Source organism: Pygocentrus nattereri, chromosome 8 (genome assembly GCF_015220715.1).
Source record: "Pygocentrus nattereri isolate fPygNat1 chromosome 8, fPygNat1.pri, whole genome shotgun sequence".
In the NCBI taxonomy this organism is placed as follows: Eukaryota; Metazoa; Chordata; class Actinopteri; order Characiformes; family Serrasalmidae; genus Pygocentrus; species Pygocentrus nattereri.
The window spans coordinates 12,584,894-12,600,216 of record NC_051218.1 but is presented as its reverse complement, the minus strand read 5'-3'; positions in this window follow the sequence as shown (position 1 = coordinate 12,600,216).

Below are 15,323 nucleotides of genomic sequence, written 5' to 3'. Positions count from 1 at the left end.
GACTGTGCGTGTGAATTGTGGATGTTCAAATGACTGTATCTCACCTGACATCCAAGCAAAAATCCTAGCCTTGCATAAACAAAACAATTCTATTCTATTATTTCCTTTAACCTGAATCGTTAGAGCTGTTAGAGCAAACCAACATGAGTAAGAAAGCATTCACATTCCTTCTGAGATGCAGATCAACACGGTGCCTTCGAACAAGCACAATACTGGAACTAGACACTATATGTGGATGTATACAATAACTCCATGTACAGAGAAAGGCCTCTAAATAGGAGCTCAGGTAGTTTCTTCTATGTTTTCAGCCACAATTAGTCTCCTGACATCATCATTGAGCTTACAGGTAACAAGCAATCTATTCTGGATAGCCGGAACTGCTGAATAACTTACATCTCAAAGGTCACAGAGAAACACTACAAATCTTTACTAATGAGTAAACCTCTGGAAATAAGTAAAACAAACCTACCTTAGCTGTTTTACAGCAGACTTTCATAGCAGACCGGGCTCCAAATCCAGCCTGTGATGTGTCTCGGTGCTGCAGAGTGAAACACTCAGACGATACTGCCCCACCTGCGGTGCTTCTGAAGCTTATCAAACTCTCAAATACAGGGAGTGAGACAGTGTGCAGCCTGTGCTGCTATGAGTAGCCCAGAAATGGAAGACAGCATAATTTCAAAGGCATCAATGGTTACCATACCAAAAAAAAAAGAATATTTAATGCAAGACTGAGTATATTTCTTTAAAATGTTCCCTTTAAACTAGCTTCAAAGGGCCCATATCTTGGAAAATTTAAACATTGTTAACGTGCCAAAATGCCTCGTTCACTCCCAAGTCCATAAAGTCCATGTGTGGAAACTGAGCAACATAACAGTCCGTTTGTTTGTCCATTTGCTCACCGATTGTTTCTGTGATGTAACAAAAACCAACTCACTTACATATACCCACCTATTCAGTTGTAAGGAGTGCTGCAGCCCAGACTGCTTTTTGAATGAGGTGAAATACAAGATTGTCAACCAAGTAAGCAAGTAATTTACATATCAGTCTTAAAGGTAACAAAGCTTTTGTTACAAAAACAACCAGTTTAGCTCTAAGGAATGAAAAGAGGTTAAAGGTATATAATTGTGATTATTCTTGGCACATAAAACCAAGATTTGAAATGCAGGGGGTCCTAATTAACCTCTTAGACATGAATGTCTCAAAATCAAAATTCTAAGGGGTTCCTGAAAATAAACATATCATGATGTTATGCTGCCTGTTATGGAAAAATAGACACTCAACTATAAATGCAGGCAAGGCCCCTCATTTAGCTGCTTCACTCACCAATCAATCGACCAGCTCCTGTCTTTGGTATTCTAGCTAACTAGCAGCACTGGCCTGCCCCAGGCAAACTGGCAAACTGCCTCTGCAGCAAACTGGTTCACCCAGTTGGTCTAGCAACTGTAACTGTGCCCAGCAGTCCTCTGAAAAATTTTATCATGTGACGCAGTATGTTTGTAAATCTGAAAACTTGCCCAATTTCATAGCTCACAACTTGTGAACTGGGCCAGATGGTAGACAGCTGTGTAAGATTTTAACTCTTATCTATGCCAATTCTAGCATGAATGTTGTGGCCCAACAATATAGATGAAGGAAGAGGGCCACGGTACAATTATTTCATGGCAGATTCATGCTCGTTTGATTTACACTTCAGTACTGTTGGCCCAAGTCTGCCATATCAGTAGTCTGCCATGTCACAATTTTGGCTTACATCTGTAAGTGTTGGTTGACTTCAGGACAGATAATAGGCATGTGGGCCAGAACTGGACCAGATGCTGGACAGCTGTGTATGGTTTCAGCTTAAGAGTCAACTCTGGCATGAAAGTTTTGGCCTAACAGTGTGGATGAAGGAATAGGGCCACATGTTGAGCAAGCTGGCTTTTCACAGTTCTGGCGCAACACCCTGCTATTTTCTGAGTTCAAGTAAAGTACAGTTTATGAAGTAAAACTGCGCGAAAAGAGCCAATCAGAATCTCTATTTCAGCTGAGTGGCACTTTCAGACCTGCCTTGGATGGACTTCTGACGTTTTTTTTTTTGTTGTTGTTTTTGTTTGGTTTTGACACGTGACTCCCCCCAAATTCAGGCAGCACCAAACAGCTGAACCCTGCTATAAGGGATAAGCGAATTCAACCCCAGAGCATGTTTTTTTCCATTGCACATTTTCTCTGTAATGTCTGCATCTCCAGCTTAAACATTTCACTCTTTACAAACACTCATATAGTTTTAATATTGTGAGCTGCAGTAAATAACGACACAAGCAATACAATAATGATAAGCGTTTGATTATGGTTGGTTATATTTAAATTGGTATACACATAAACAAAAATCATCTCTATTCCCTGTTTTTCAGTTTTCATGGTGGTAATTGTGAGAGTAACAAAGCACTGGCATCCCTATAAAAGCTTCTGATCAATAAACACCCACATATGTAATTTAGCCCACGTTACGCCTTGCAGTCCACAATCTGAACCAAAGCAAAGAGATATTTTTTAAAAAACGGAGGTGCGGTCTTTAGAGAATGAACCGGTTAAGAAAACAGCCTGATGTTCTCCAGAGATGTTATCTAACAAATGCTATCTGAGGCTGCAGCTACTGAAGCAGCATCACAACAAATGCTGACACTGTAAAAGTATTGATACTTTAAAATAAAATATACAGAATATATATACTAGAATAGAATATACTTGCACTGTCAGGAAGTAAAACTTTCTTGTTGCTTATGTACCTTGCGTAGTTCTTGCCTCATTATTCAGTTTCTAAAGTAAAATCCAACTTCCAGACAAGCTAAGTATAGTGGGTAAGATGAAAAGCTCTGCTCCAGATCGGCCCCATATACTGTAAAGTAAGTAGAACTAATACATGTGGTCAAAATCTGGCCTATATACTGTAAAGTGTGTAAGACCAACGCCTGTGGTCCAGACCTGGCCCTGTTACATTTGATTTATGTTGGCTGAACCTGCAGAGGAGAATTCGGAGAGAGGGAGCATTTGGGAGCATAGCTAGCTAAGCTAAATTAGCTAACAATTGAATGATGTGGTCATGTTAGCGGTTTATTGAAACTGAAATGACATTTTTGTTAGAGAAAATGTCTTAGGTACATGGTGTTTGGCCAGAGAAACATTACATCTTCTCTCTGCACAAAGAAACACACCTTAGCTAATTGGTGTCTGAAAGCATTTGCAGCACACTTGACATAAATAGAATATAGAACCATTTGTCTCCCACATACATGCACACTAGTGAACACACACACTAGGGGGCAGTGAGCACACTTGCCCAGAGCAGTGGGTAGCCCTATCTATGGCGCCCGGGGAGCAATTGGGGGTTAGGTGCTTTGCTCAAGAGTATTTCAGTCATGGACTGTCAGCCAAGGGGATTGAACTGGCAACCTTCCGGTCACAGGGCTGGGTCCTTAACCTCCAGGCCACGACAGGTAGACTTTTGACATAAATAGCTCTGAAAGGGCGAGATTAAGGAATATGTTCAGTGGTGATACTGGTACTGCAGCAAAGGATACATACAGGTGCACGGTGCATAACATAAATTGGCATGTTCTAGTCGTTTGCCACTGCAACTGATGTGGAGAGGATGGTCGCCCTACCAGCAACTCCTTGGCTACTATTGCTTGTATGCTGTTTATAAAGAACTTGCACAAGTCAACAACAATTTTGTGTTTTTCTTTTTGTGTTATATCTTTGCTGTCATTGTTTGACTCCCCATTTACTTTGTTTCAGGTGAGAATACAGCAAGCTATATTGAACACTGGATAGTCAGTCTTGAGGGACACGTCATCTCTGAGGGCATACAGCCAACTTTCTTGACCATGCTTGCTTCTCTATTTTCCACATTCTACAGCTTCAATCTGTAATATCAAAGGAAAGCCACACGTAATCAAATGAACAAGAACAAATAGACAAAATGACTCTAATACTGGGTCACCACTGAAGTGTGATGTCACATGTTTGCACTGGACACTGCCCTTGGTTCTTGTCTACTGAATGAGAAACAGCAAACTAAAAGTCTCTTACAAATGTCTTAGTATCCAGATGTTTAGCTTATCATTTCTCACTCAATAAAGAAAGCCAAGTGCAACCAAATGACACCCCTCTCCCAAAGTGCGCTCCAATGGCAATCTACTAGAAATAGGGTTTAGTCTACTTTTAATAATAAATAATAATCATACATTATAATAAAAATAAATAAATAAATAAATAATAAAAGTAGAAGAGGGACATTTGTGGTCAAAGCTTGTGGTCAAAGTCAGCTGAAGACAAAAATATTGTCAAGTTCATTTATGCTGTTTATGCTGACATGACATCAGCGAGACCAAGCTTTAATAACATATATTTTTATATGCGTACTGTCTAAATTAATTAAAAATTAAAAATTCTGATTTGACAAATGTGCAAATGCTTTACAAGTGGAACCAACAAGATGTTATTTACAATAAAGCAACACATTTTTCAAGGTGTACTTGTTTTCTTTCTCATTTCTTAAGTGAATGCCATGACAACTGTCTTCACTACAGTAGTTAATATACTGTTTGATAATTTTTTGGCAAGACTGACAAGCAGTAAAAACACAATGTTGCTTTTTACAATACAGAAAAAATCTGTAGCTGTTCCTGTCAGGACAGGTAGTGAACCACCATCAAAAAAGGCAATGAACTGCAAACCTCTAGCCCAGGAGTCGGCAACCCAAATGTTAAGAAAAGCCTTTTTTTACCATTCAAACAAAAATCTAACCACCTTCTTAACCACAACACTTCACGCCTATTTTTACCATGGCTGTAAATACAGCATGTGCTAATGTGGTAGTATAGGCTACACTTAAAATAAACATAAACACAGACTTACTTTGCTCTGCTTCAAGCTCAGCTATAGCCTCTTTTTTCGCATCTCTGGCAGGAAACTTTTCCTCATATGTGGGATAGCTTCTTCCTTTCTTTCCTTTTTAGTATCTTTTTTTTTTAGTTTCTTGTTGCAGATGTAAATGTATCAGGGAAACCTGAGTGCATATTTACATTTACATTTACAGCATTTAGCAGACGCTAAATCAAGAGCGACTTACAAGAAGTGCTTTGTCAATCTAGAGAAAGTATCTTTGCTAGTTACCAATAGCTTAGAGAAAAAGACAGTCCTGGGCTCAGATACTGCTAGAAACAAAATGTCACTGCAGACACCAAGAGAAAAAGAAAGAGTTGAACGCAGAACTCTGTGCCATGCCGTATAAACACAACGAAGTCCATTCATCTTCCAAATTATTGATGTTCATCTTAAATCTATCTCTTTGCCTTTTCATTAGCTACTAGCTAGGTGAGATTGTTGTTTGCGTTGCCATAGTGACCAGCAGTCTGCGCAACAATCTTCGGGGTTAAAGGGTGGATTAGCAGTTCTACATTAACTCCAGCATTTAGGACCATTTATAGTTAAAACTGTGATAGAACGATCAGCACAGCTTTATTTTACTGCAAAGGAGGATTATTTTTATTTTTACCAAAAAATCTAATTCTGCTCTGGAGCTGCAGAAGGGCAGTAATAGAGCTGACTGTGGGTTGCTGACCCCTGCAAGTGCTATACTGTAAACATACTAAATTACTGTTATATCCTATATTTACAAAAAATAGTATTAAACTGCACATTTGCACAACAGTAGGACACCATTGATTTAACAATTAAGTGACCCTTATTAGTCCCACAACAGGGAAATTTCACCTCCACAATCTAACCCATCCGTGCAGTGAAACACCACATACACACGAGTGAACTCACACACTAGGGGGCAGTCAGCACACAGAGCGATGGGTGCATATTCTAAACTACAAATGACTACAGCACCCAGGGAGCAGTTGGGGCTCAAGTGTCTTGCTCAAGGGCACCTCAGTCACGTCCTGTTGGTTCAGGGAATCGAACGCTGGTTCCCTTACCTCCAGCCCACGACTGCCCATATATGCATTATGCACCCATATATGAGCTGTATAAACCAGAAAGTGAACAGAACAAAGTGAACCTATAACAATGTTTATTATAATTCAGCAGGGGGCGCTATAAAACAAGACATTTTGCTGAAAAGCTCCCATTCACGCCATTAACTGCCTTTTCCAGTCTTTCATCTCTGCAACAAGTGCTTTCAGTCCATACACACAGACTGCACCAAAGCATAATGCAGGTGTACTAAAGTAACTGATCTCTTTGTTTTTCACACTTGTACTCTAAACTGTCGCCACACCAACAGCTTAATTCTGAGAACAACTACACATAAAGTAATACAATTATATATACATATGATACACTATAGGTCAATAGCATATCTATAATAATGCATACTACATACTACACAAGTTCTGTTCAACTATATTCTAGAAACTGAGAACTATGGAGTAGAACAGCAAACCAACATAAGTTAAAAAGCACTCAATCCATCTAGGAACTTCTGAGAGATCAGCCCAGTGCTGCCTAATAAGCACTCCACTGGGATAACTGTAGCGAGGCACAAAAAGACCTTGACCATTATTTTGTACCAATCTAGACTACAAACATCATCATAGGTAACAAGGAACTACATAATAATGCATACTTCATACTATTAATGCGTATGACATACTGCAGATCCGGATTACATCCTAAATATAAATGCATACTACACACCATGGAGGAACACAAGGTACATTCTATAGATGCAAACTGCATACTATATGAATCTGCATACTACACTGCTCAAAACAATAAAGGGAACACTTAAACAACACAATATAACTCCAAGTAAATCAAACGTCTGTGAAATCAAACTGTCCACTTAGGAAGCAACACTGATTGACAATCAATTTCACAGCTGTTGTGCAAATGGAATAGACAACAGGTGGAAATAATTGGCAATTAGCAAGACACACTCAATAAAGAAGTGGTTCTGCAGGTGGGGACCACAGACCACTTCTCATTATGATGATCTCAGGCTGATGTTTTGGTCACTTTTGAATGTTGGTGGTGCTTTCACACTCGTGGTAGCATGAGACGGACTCTACAACCCACACAAGTGGCTCAGGTAGTGCAGCTCATCCAGGATGGCCCATCAATGCGAGCTGTGGCAAGAAGGTTTGCTGTGTCTGTCAGCGTAGTGTCCAGAGGCTGGAGGCGTTACCAGGAGACAGGCCAGTATACCAGGAGACGTGGAGGAGGCCGTAGGAGGGCAACAACCCAGCAGCAGGACCGCTACCTCCGCCTTTGTGCGAGGAGGAACAGGAGGAGCACTGCCAGAGCCCTGCAAAATGACCTCCAGCAGGCCACAAATGTGCATGTGTCTGCACAAACGGTTAGAAACCGACTCCATGAGGATGGTATGAGGGCCCGACGTCCACAGATGGGGGTAGTGCTCACAGCCCAACACCGTGCAGGACGCTTGGCATTTGCCAGAGAACACCAGGATTGGCAAATTCGCCACTGGCGCCCTGTGCTCTTCACAGATGAAAGCAGGTTCACACTGAGCACATGTGACAGACGTGACAGAGTCTGGAGACGCCGTGGAGAGCGATCTGCTGCCTGCAACATCCTTCAGCATGACCGGTTTGGCAGTGGGTCAGTAATGGTGTGGGGTGGCATTTCTTTGGAGGGCCGCACAGCCCTCCATGTGCTTGCCAGAGGTAGCCTGACTGCCATTAGGTACCGAGATGAGATCCTGGGTTCCTCCTAATGCAGGACAATGCTAGACCTCATGTGGCTGGAGTGTGTCAGCAGTTCCTGCAAGATGAAGGCATGCCCAGGCGTTGTAGGGAGGTCGTACAGGCCACACACAATACTGAGCCTCATTTTGACTTGTTTTAAGGACATTACATCAAAGTTGGATCAGCCTGTAGTGTGTTTTTCCACTTTAATTTTGTGTGTGACTCCAAATCCAGGCCTCCATTGGTTAATAAATTTGATTTCCATTGATGATTTTTGTGTGATTTTGTTGTCAGCACATTCAACTTGTACAGAACAAAGTATTCAATGAGAATATTTCATTCATTCAGATCTAGGATGTGTTATTTGAGTGTTCCCTTTATTTTTTTGAGCGGTGTATATACTATAAATGCAAATTACATCCTGCCTAAGTTAGATATATATTACATACTGCATAATAATGCATATTATTTACTAAATAACATGCATGCAATACACTAATAATTGATAATACGTATTATATAATGGTGCATATTCTAAACTACAAATGACTACAGATACAAATTACATATGAACATATACTACTGATGCATACTGCCTACAACATAAAAACCTGCACTACATACTGTAGCTGCATGATACACTCTACATATAATGTGAACTACATACTAAATATAAATGCATGCATATTACCTATAGATCCCACATACTAAACAACATATCATATACACTATAAATGTACATGTACTACATGCTCAATATAATTACTACATACTACAAATTCATATAGCAAACTGCAAACAGAGGCATATTAGATACTAACTGTAGATTATACTACAGATGAATTTTACTTCTGATGTATAATGTATGCTGTTCCTATACAATGTGTGTAGCTTTCTCTAGCAGAGTTTTCTTTAGTTTTTAGCTAACGGCACATTGTTAGTGTTTTCTTGAAATCTGGTACATGGAAAAGAAATAATTGAGATAAATATTACATTTTTACAGCCTCTTCTTTGCACTTCAATATTAGGCTGTGAATAAACTGCAGCATGCATAGCACAAAGCTAAAGCTAGCCTAGCCCCTGCAGCAAGATAAAACTGTTAGCACAGGTGGCTAACCCAAACTTTTGTTAGATAGCTTCAGCCTTTGGTTAGATTTGACAGGTAACTTGCATCGCCACCTGTGAAAGAAATAGTTTTCCCTCACTCCCTGGATTTTAACACAGGCCCATTATACAGGATATATTTATCAGTTTCACTGATGCTCTCGGCGCTGAAACTAACCGCCGAGGTTAAAACGGTGCCGAGTAGACCGAGAAAAAGATGTGCAGCAGCGTTCAGGTCCAGCAGGTGGTGCTGTTGTGCAGGATGAATGTTGGACCTGCTCTGACTTGATCGCAGGTCACGGCTTCTGCTGCCCATTGTGTGCATTCCGGTTGAAATACACGAATTCAGTCAAGTGACATAACAATTTACTGAATGTTAAAATTGAACATACACCTTTCAGTGCTTCCTTCATGTGGTAAATGTCCATCTTAAATGAAGAATCCATCTGTGTTATGATGACAACTTGGCCTACAGTTGATATACACAAACAAAAACGCATGAAAAGGGAACAAGAACAGAAAGAAACCTTATTGCTTACTAGTCACTGCCACTTTTGTGCTTGCCAAATGACAATGAGAAACGCATTTTTACCACATTACCTATACAATAACAGTACAGCACAGCCCCACAGTATCTTATCACTTTGCCAGGAGGTGACATTGATTATTAACGATTCAGAATTTATAACTGACCTACGTGAAAATCATTGAGCGGGTCAGTTGCAAGATGAAGCAAACACAACAACCTTGAGCATATGAAGCCACAGCTTTAGACACCTTGCTCAGTGCACTTTCGAGCGTTCTGTGTGCAGTGTAGGCCTCACCTTTCCCAGATAGAGTTTGTTAAGCTTCTTCATTCAGGGCCTGTTTTTTGTCCATAGCTATGCGTGGACTCTTTCTCCTCTGAGCTTCCAGAGAGGAAAACACATTGCCCCCCTCCCCTCTTAATGCCAGGCAGGCAGCCAAAAACAGCCAAATCCCCTGTTTTCCTATTAGTTACCAAATTGCTGTGCCATTCATTCTAGTAATCTTTCTCAGTTTCCCCCAATTGTCAAGGAATATTTTACAAAACGAACCACACTTTCATCTTCTAGAAACATCTTTCACAAAACATAGGCCAGAATCCCTGAATCCCAGATGAAATACAAAGTGAAGAACACTGACAAGTATAAGATTAAAGCCCTACAGCACACCCATGCACGGGCATGTGATGTATAATCTGAGTATTATATGAGATACATACATATAATACATTGATGCTCATCAAACCAAACTTCAATTCCTAAAGAGCCTATGTCCTACATTGCTTGTGTTTTATCTTTTCCCTAAGGTTCACTTCTGATGTTTCTGGGTTTTTTTTTTTAACCAGAAACAGTTATAATTTATTTTTATATGACCACTTTCCATCCCTTAGAATTAAATTGTGTGTCTTGAAGACTAATAAACTATTACTGGGAAATCTAAGTAATGTACTGTAAGGCAATGTAATGAGAGTAATATTGGACCATTTCGACTGACCCGTTCTTCATGAAATTTTGCGATACAAAGGGACACTGCTGTGCTGAAATTATGCAGAAAAATATACATCGAAGAAAAAGGAGATGTGTTTTTTTTTTTTTTTGTAAATGATCTGAACTGATTGTCTGGCCTGTGTTGTACCTCATTTGAAAAGCAGTGCAGGCTGTGAAACACCCCTTATAACTTCAGTGTGAATGGGTGGGGCTGAACTGCTCTAGGCTGAATATGCAGATGTATGTAAAGGCACTGTTTCTATACGTGGGTCAGGTGAGACTTGCAAATGATACCTTTTTATACTATTTTAAATTCAGTTGACCAGGATATGGCCTTTTTTAATGTTTTCTGCTGCACATTAAATGTCTCATATCTTGGTTCCTTTATATGTTATCTGATTAATTCTTTGCATCCATATGCTGGTAACAATGCACTGCATCTGGTTGCAAGCAGGAGAACAACATATGACAGTCTTATGCACTGCATGTTCACCTCTGCTGGATTCACCCTGTCTCTTATAAATGGTGTCACAACTGTGCTACCTGAGAAATCTATAACTGCTATTCACTGAAACTGTTACAAATGAAACAGGAAAGGTGTACCTGCTAACCCACTTCTCAAACATGTGTTCCAGTATTCAATTCGCCCCACCCAACACGGAGCCTGTTCTTTATGTATTAGAGCTTGACTGAGTGTAAAGCCACAGCTCTAATATCCTCAATAGGTCTAGCTCTAAATGACTGTCTGAACCTTTGAAGACCATTTTAAAGTGTTTCCCTGCTCTTATAAAAGAACAGAAAACCCACTGATTCAAAACACAATTTTGATAGAAGCCAACAGGCAACGGGAGTTTTCACACGCACTTGCCTATATCATGTTTGCGTATCAGTAAGAAACACACCTCCAGTAAGAACAGTTATACTTTCCCAGTGACTTGACCGCTCAGCTGTGCTCGTGATGAGCGTGATTGAGCCGCAGTGCTGCTCTTCAGCCCAGGCAGCTGTACTGGCACAGTAATTTGTTTGGGTCGGATGTGATGGAGGTGGTGTTCAGGGGTCCTAACTGCTAAAAGTGAGGCCTCCACGCCACACCCCCTCCCCCACTGCGGTCACAGTGCCAACCTGACAGCCTGCGAACTCCAGAGGGGCTAGATCCAGAAACACACCAGTGTGTGTCTGTTTGTTTTTGTAGCTTCTTCACCCACCAGCTGGCAAGGTCAACATTCACCAGTTAATCTCTCCCTCTGTCTGTCTGTCTCTCTCCCTCTCTCTCTCCCTCTCTCTTTCTGTGAGTTAGTCTTTCTTTCTTGCCATCTCTTTTTCCCTCTATGTTCTCTGTCTTTCTCTTTTGCTACCCCTTTCTTTTTTCTGCATTCTCTCTCCTTTTCTCATTCTCTTTGTCTCTCTGCCTGGCTTCTCCCTCCCCCCACCTCATTCTATCCTTACCTTCTCTTTCCCTCTCTTCCTACATGCTTTCCTCTTTCTTTTTCTGTCTCTGTCAAATGCAAATTGCTTTATTGACATGAATAGTAATGAACAACTGAATACCTACTACAGTACTAATGTCAAGGAAGAAAAATGTATAAAAGAAGGAATAAAAAAAACTATATATATATATATGTCCATATACATGTCTTTTTTGCCATTATTTTTTCACTCTATGCTCTCTCTCTCCCTTTCTGTGTGTGCTCTTCATTTCACTAGTGCCTCTCCTCCTCTTCTTACTCTTCTATCCACCATGCTGCAATATGACATATTATAAATATTGTGACATATTGCCATATAATGATGCCATAATGCTTCATCACATTCATAATTCTATTCTTTCTCCATTCTTTTATAGAGGGTCTCAGTCAGCTACATCACCCTGTATATACCCACTGCTCTGAAGCTTTGCCACTTCTGTAGGATGTGACCCAGTGATCAGGTTGGTAATTACAGGGTGTTACTGTCCCCTGCTGAGTCCAGTGTTCCCTGAAATGTTAAAGAAGATATCTCAGCACGTCTACTGAGCTTCCTGTCCTGCTCCTATTGTCTCTGAGAGCAAAAGTAAACCGGCTTTAGTCAAATCCACCAGCCGACTTCACGAGTTCACACCGAGCTGACCAAAGGGTCTAAATAACATGTTGCTGCTAATCGGGATTGGGAGTTGGTACGGACACGAAGACATGTTTTTGCTGAAGGTAAGATGAAAAACTCCTTTTAGCTCCCAGTAAATCACTCTATGTATGTAATTCACCAATGTCATAACAAAATCTCCTAAATATATAGATGGTAAATATATGAATGTAGGGAAAGGAGTGTAATGTACAAAAGTCAGAAAACAATATTTAATTTCCAGTCAAAGTAGTTGCTAAGTACAAGTTATTAATTTTTCAGATGACATTTCTTAGGAGATTAGATATAAGAAAATCCACTTGCCTAAGTAAGGGGAAGCTCAAAGGAAAATAAATAAAAGAGGAGTTTCCAAAACTGGAGCTGAAATTTTTCAAAAGCTGTAGAGAAAACAAGACTCCTAACAACTGTGCCAGACCTAGTAGACCACTAAAACTGTCACCATCAGATAAACAGCACTTAAAGCTTTCATATTTAAGAGAGCGGAGGAAAATCAAGCTGCTTCAGATCTGAAAAATCCACAGGAGTTACTGCCCATCCTTCTGCTGTGAGAAGACAACTTAACACTATGAGTCTGAAAAGCTGTCAAGCCGTTACTGAGAAAAAGACATAGACACAAAAGAAGATCATTTGCACTAGAACACCAAAACTGGACATCTGAGATGTGGATTAGGAGAGTCCAGACCTCAACATCACTGAATGTTCTTGCAGCAAATGCAACCACCTTCTAGGACTGAACTTTTGAGGTGTGGATAAAGTTCCCTGCACATTTCTTTGAAAAAAATGAAAGCAAGTGAAAACTACTATTTCTCCAGTATTTAGCAGTGTCTCCAAACCTCCTGGACAGCTGCCCTCCTGCAGAGCCTAGTTCTAACACAATTTGTCACACCTGCTCCAGCTAATCAACCTCTTCCCAAGTCCCTAATTGTCTGGATCAGAATTAGAGCTGCAGTAAGGCAACTCTCCAGAACCAGGGTTGGAGACCATTTCAAAAATTCTGGGAAAAATAACAAGCTTTTCTGCTGAATATAGGTTTATCTGACAAAGAAAAATAAATTACTTGTACTTAATGATCATTTTGGCTGGACATTAAACTAATTAAGGGTGATCTCTGACTTTTGTACAGTACTGTGATGATATTTTTATACAAAGTAATATAGAACCATTTCTGTTGGTCCAAAATAAGTCATTCATCATGAAATGTTTAATGTAAAATGCAGCTGTTTTTTTCATATAATGTACAAGGAGAATGAAAGTAAGCACATTTTTATTTATAGAGGACGTTTAAAACAATTATTGACCAAAGTGCTGTACATAAACAGAAAAAAATCATAATAAACAATATAAATATATAAGTAATAGAAAAAACAAATAGTTAATCAGAAAAATGTATGCAAATGTCTTTTTCATCCTAATTTAACTTTTCATTTTCAAATTTAGACAATTTTTTATTCTCCTAGTTTAATTAATAAATAAATGTTTAATGTAATGATATTTCTATTCTCCTTTACTTTTTTAAACAACTATTTTTAAAGCACTTTGAATGACAGCAGTGTATGAATTGTGCTATGTATAAATAAACTTGCCTTGCTTTAAACTAAATTAAAGAATCCCATAAAACACAGCAATATTAATAAACTTTTAAAATGCAAAGTGCAAGTTTTAAGTCTTGATTTGACAGCCCTGAACTGCAGATGCTATTCTTTCATCTGTATCATAGCATGCCTGTATGACAGGGAATCCCATAGGCAGCTACTTTTAGCTGGGTGTGACTGGAGTGTTACCCCCACACTTACCTGCCTGTTCCAGTGTAATGACTCCTCTAGCTAAACAGTAAGTCAGCTGTGTGGATGGAGAGGCGGGGTGATAATAGGTGTGTTAATATCCGTAAAGACTCTCTCTCTCTCTCTCTCTCCCTCCCCCTCTCTGTGCTGGTGGTTTTAATTACATAGATGAGTCTACGTGTCAGAGATGCTTATTCTTGTGCTTGGTAATAACTATTGCTGACTGGTTAATTATTGGACATGCAAAGTGCCTGTGCTGTCTGCACAGGGGGGCTCGGTAGGTTTTGTTTTTCCCTCTTCGCCCAGCTCTATGTTTCTGTTTTTGTTTTCAATTTGAGCATGTCAGGCTGTGTGTGACATCTTTATCATTACATGCCCAATATTAGGTAAGAGGATGGCAGCTTACTCACTGCAGTCATGTGAAAATGTCACAGGCTGGAAGCAGAACACACTAGCAGGAGATTTCAGCTGTCTTGCTGTCTCTCTCTCTCTCGCTCTCAGCCTCTCTTTCACTGCAGTTGCTCTGTCTCGTTTCCAGCTGTGCACAAACCATTACTCAAAAATCTAACGTACGTACAGTTGTATACATACAAACGTCTGAAAGCCTGATTAAATTATGTCTTGTGAAAAATAGTGAAAATAAGAAAATCTGTTACAGTTAACAAACGTAAATATAGCAATTCTCTACCAATTTCACAACACAATGGCTACATATTTTGATTAATTTAATATGTTAAAACTTAACACATAACATAACCTTTGTACATGCCACATTTTCTGTTTATTTTTAGTGTGCAGAAGTGTGAGTGTAGAGAATGTGTTTTCACTTAGAAAATCAACAAGACATGTCATTTGACCAGGGCACTCAAACTTTTGCACATGACTTTTGCATATTTAGCTTGGACACTACCAGCCCACAGTACAATGGGAAGCAGAAAAGGAAGATGCTAAAAGATGTATGATAAAAAAAAAAGAAAAGTTGCAGGGAAATATCTCATTCAAAATTAAACTAGTCAATTTTAAACAAAGCCTTTGAACTGCGCTATTCTAGAGAAATTTGGTCAGAATTGTTCACAGTGGTGGTGATAGGAGCTGGATGTCTCAAACATTTG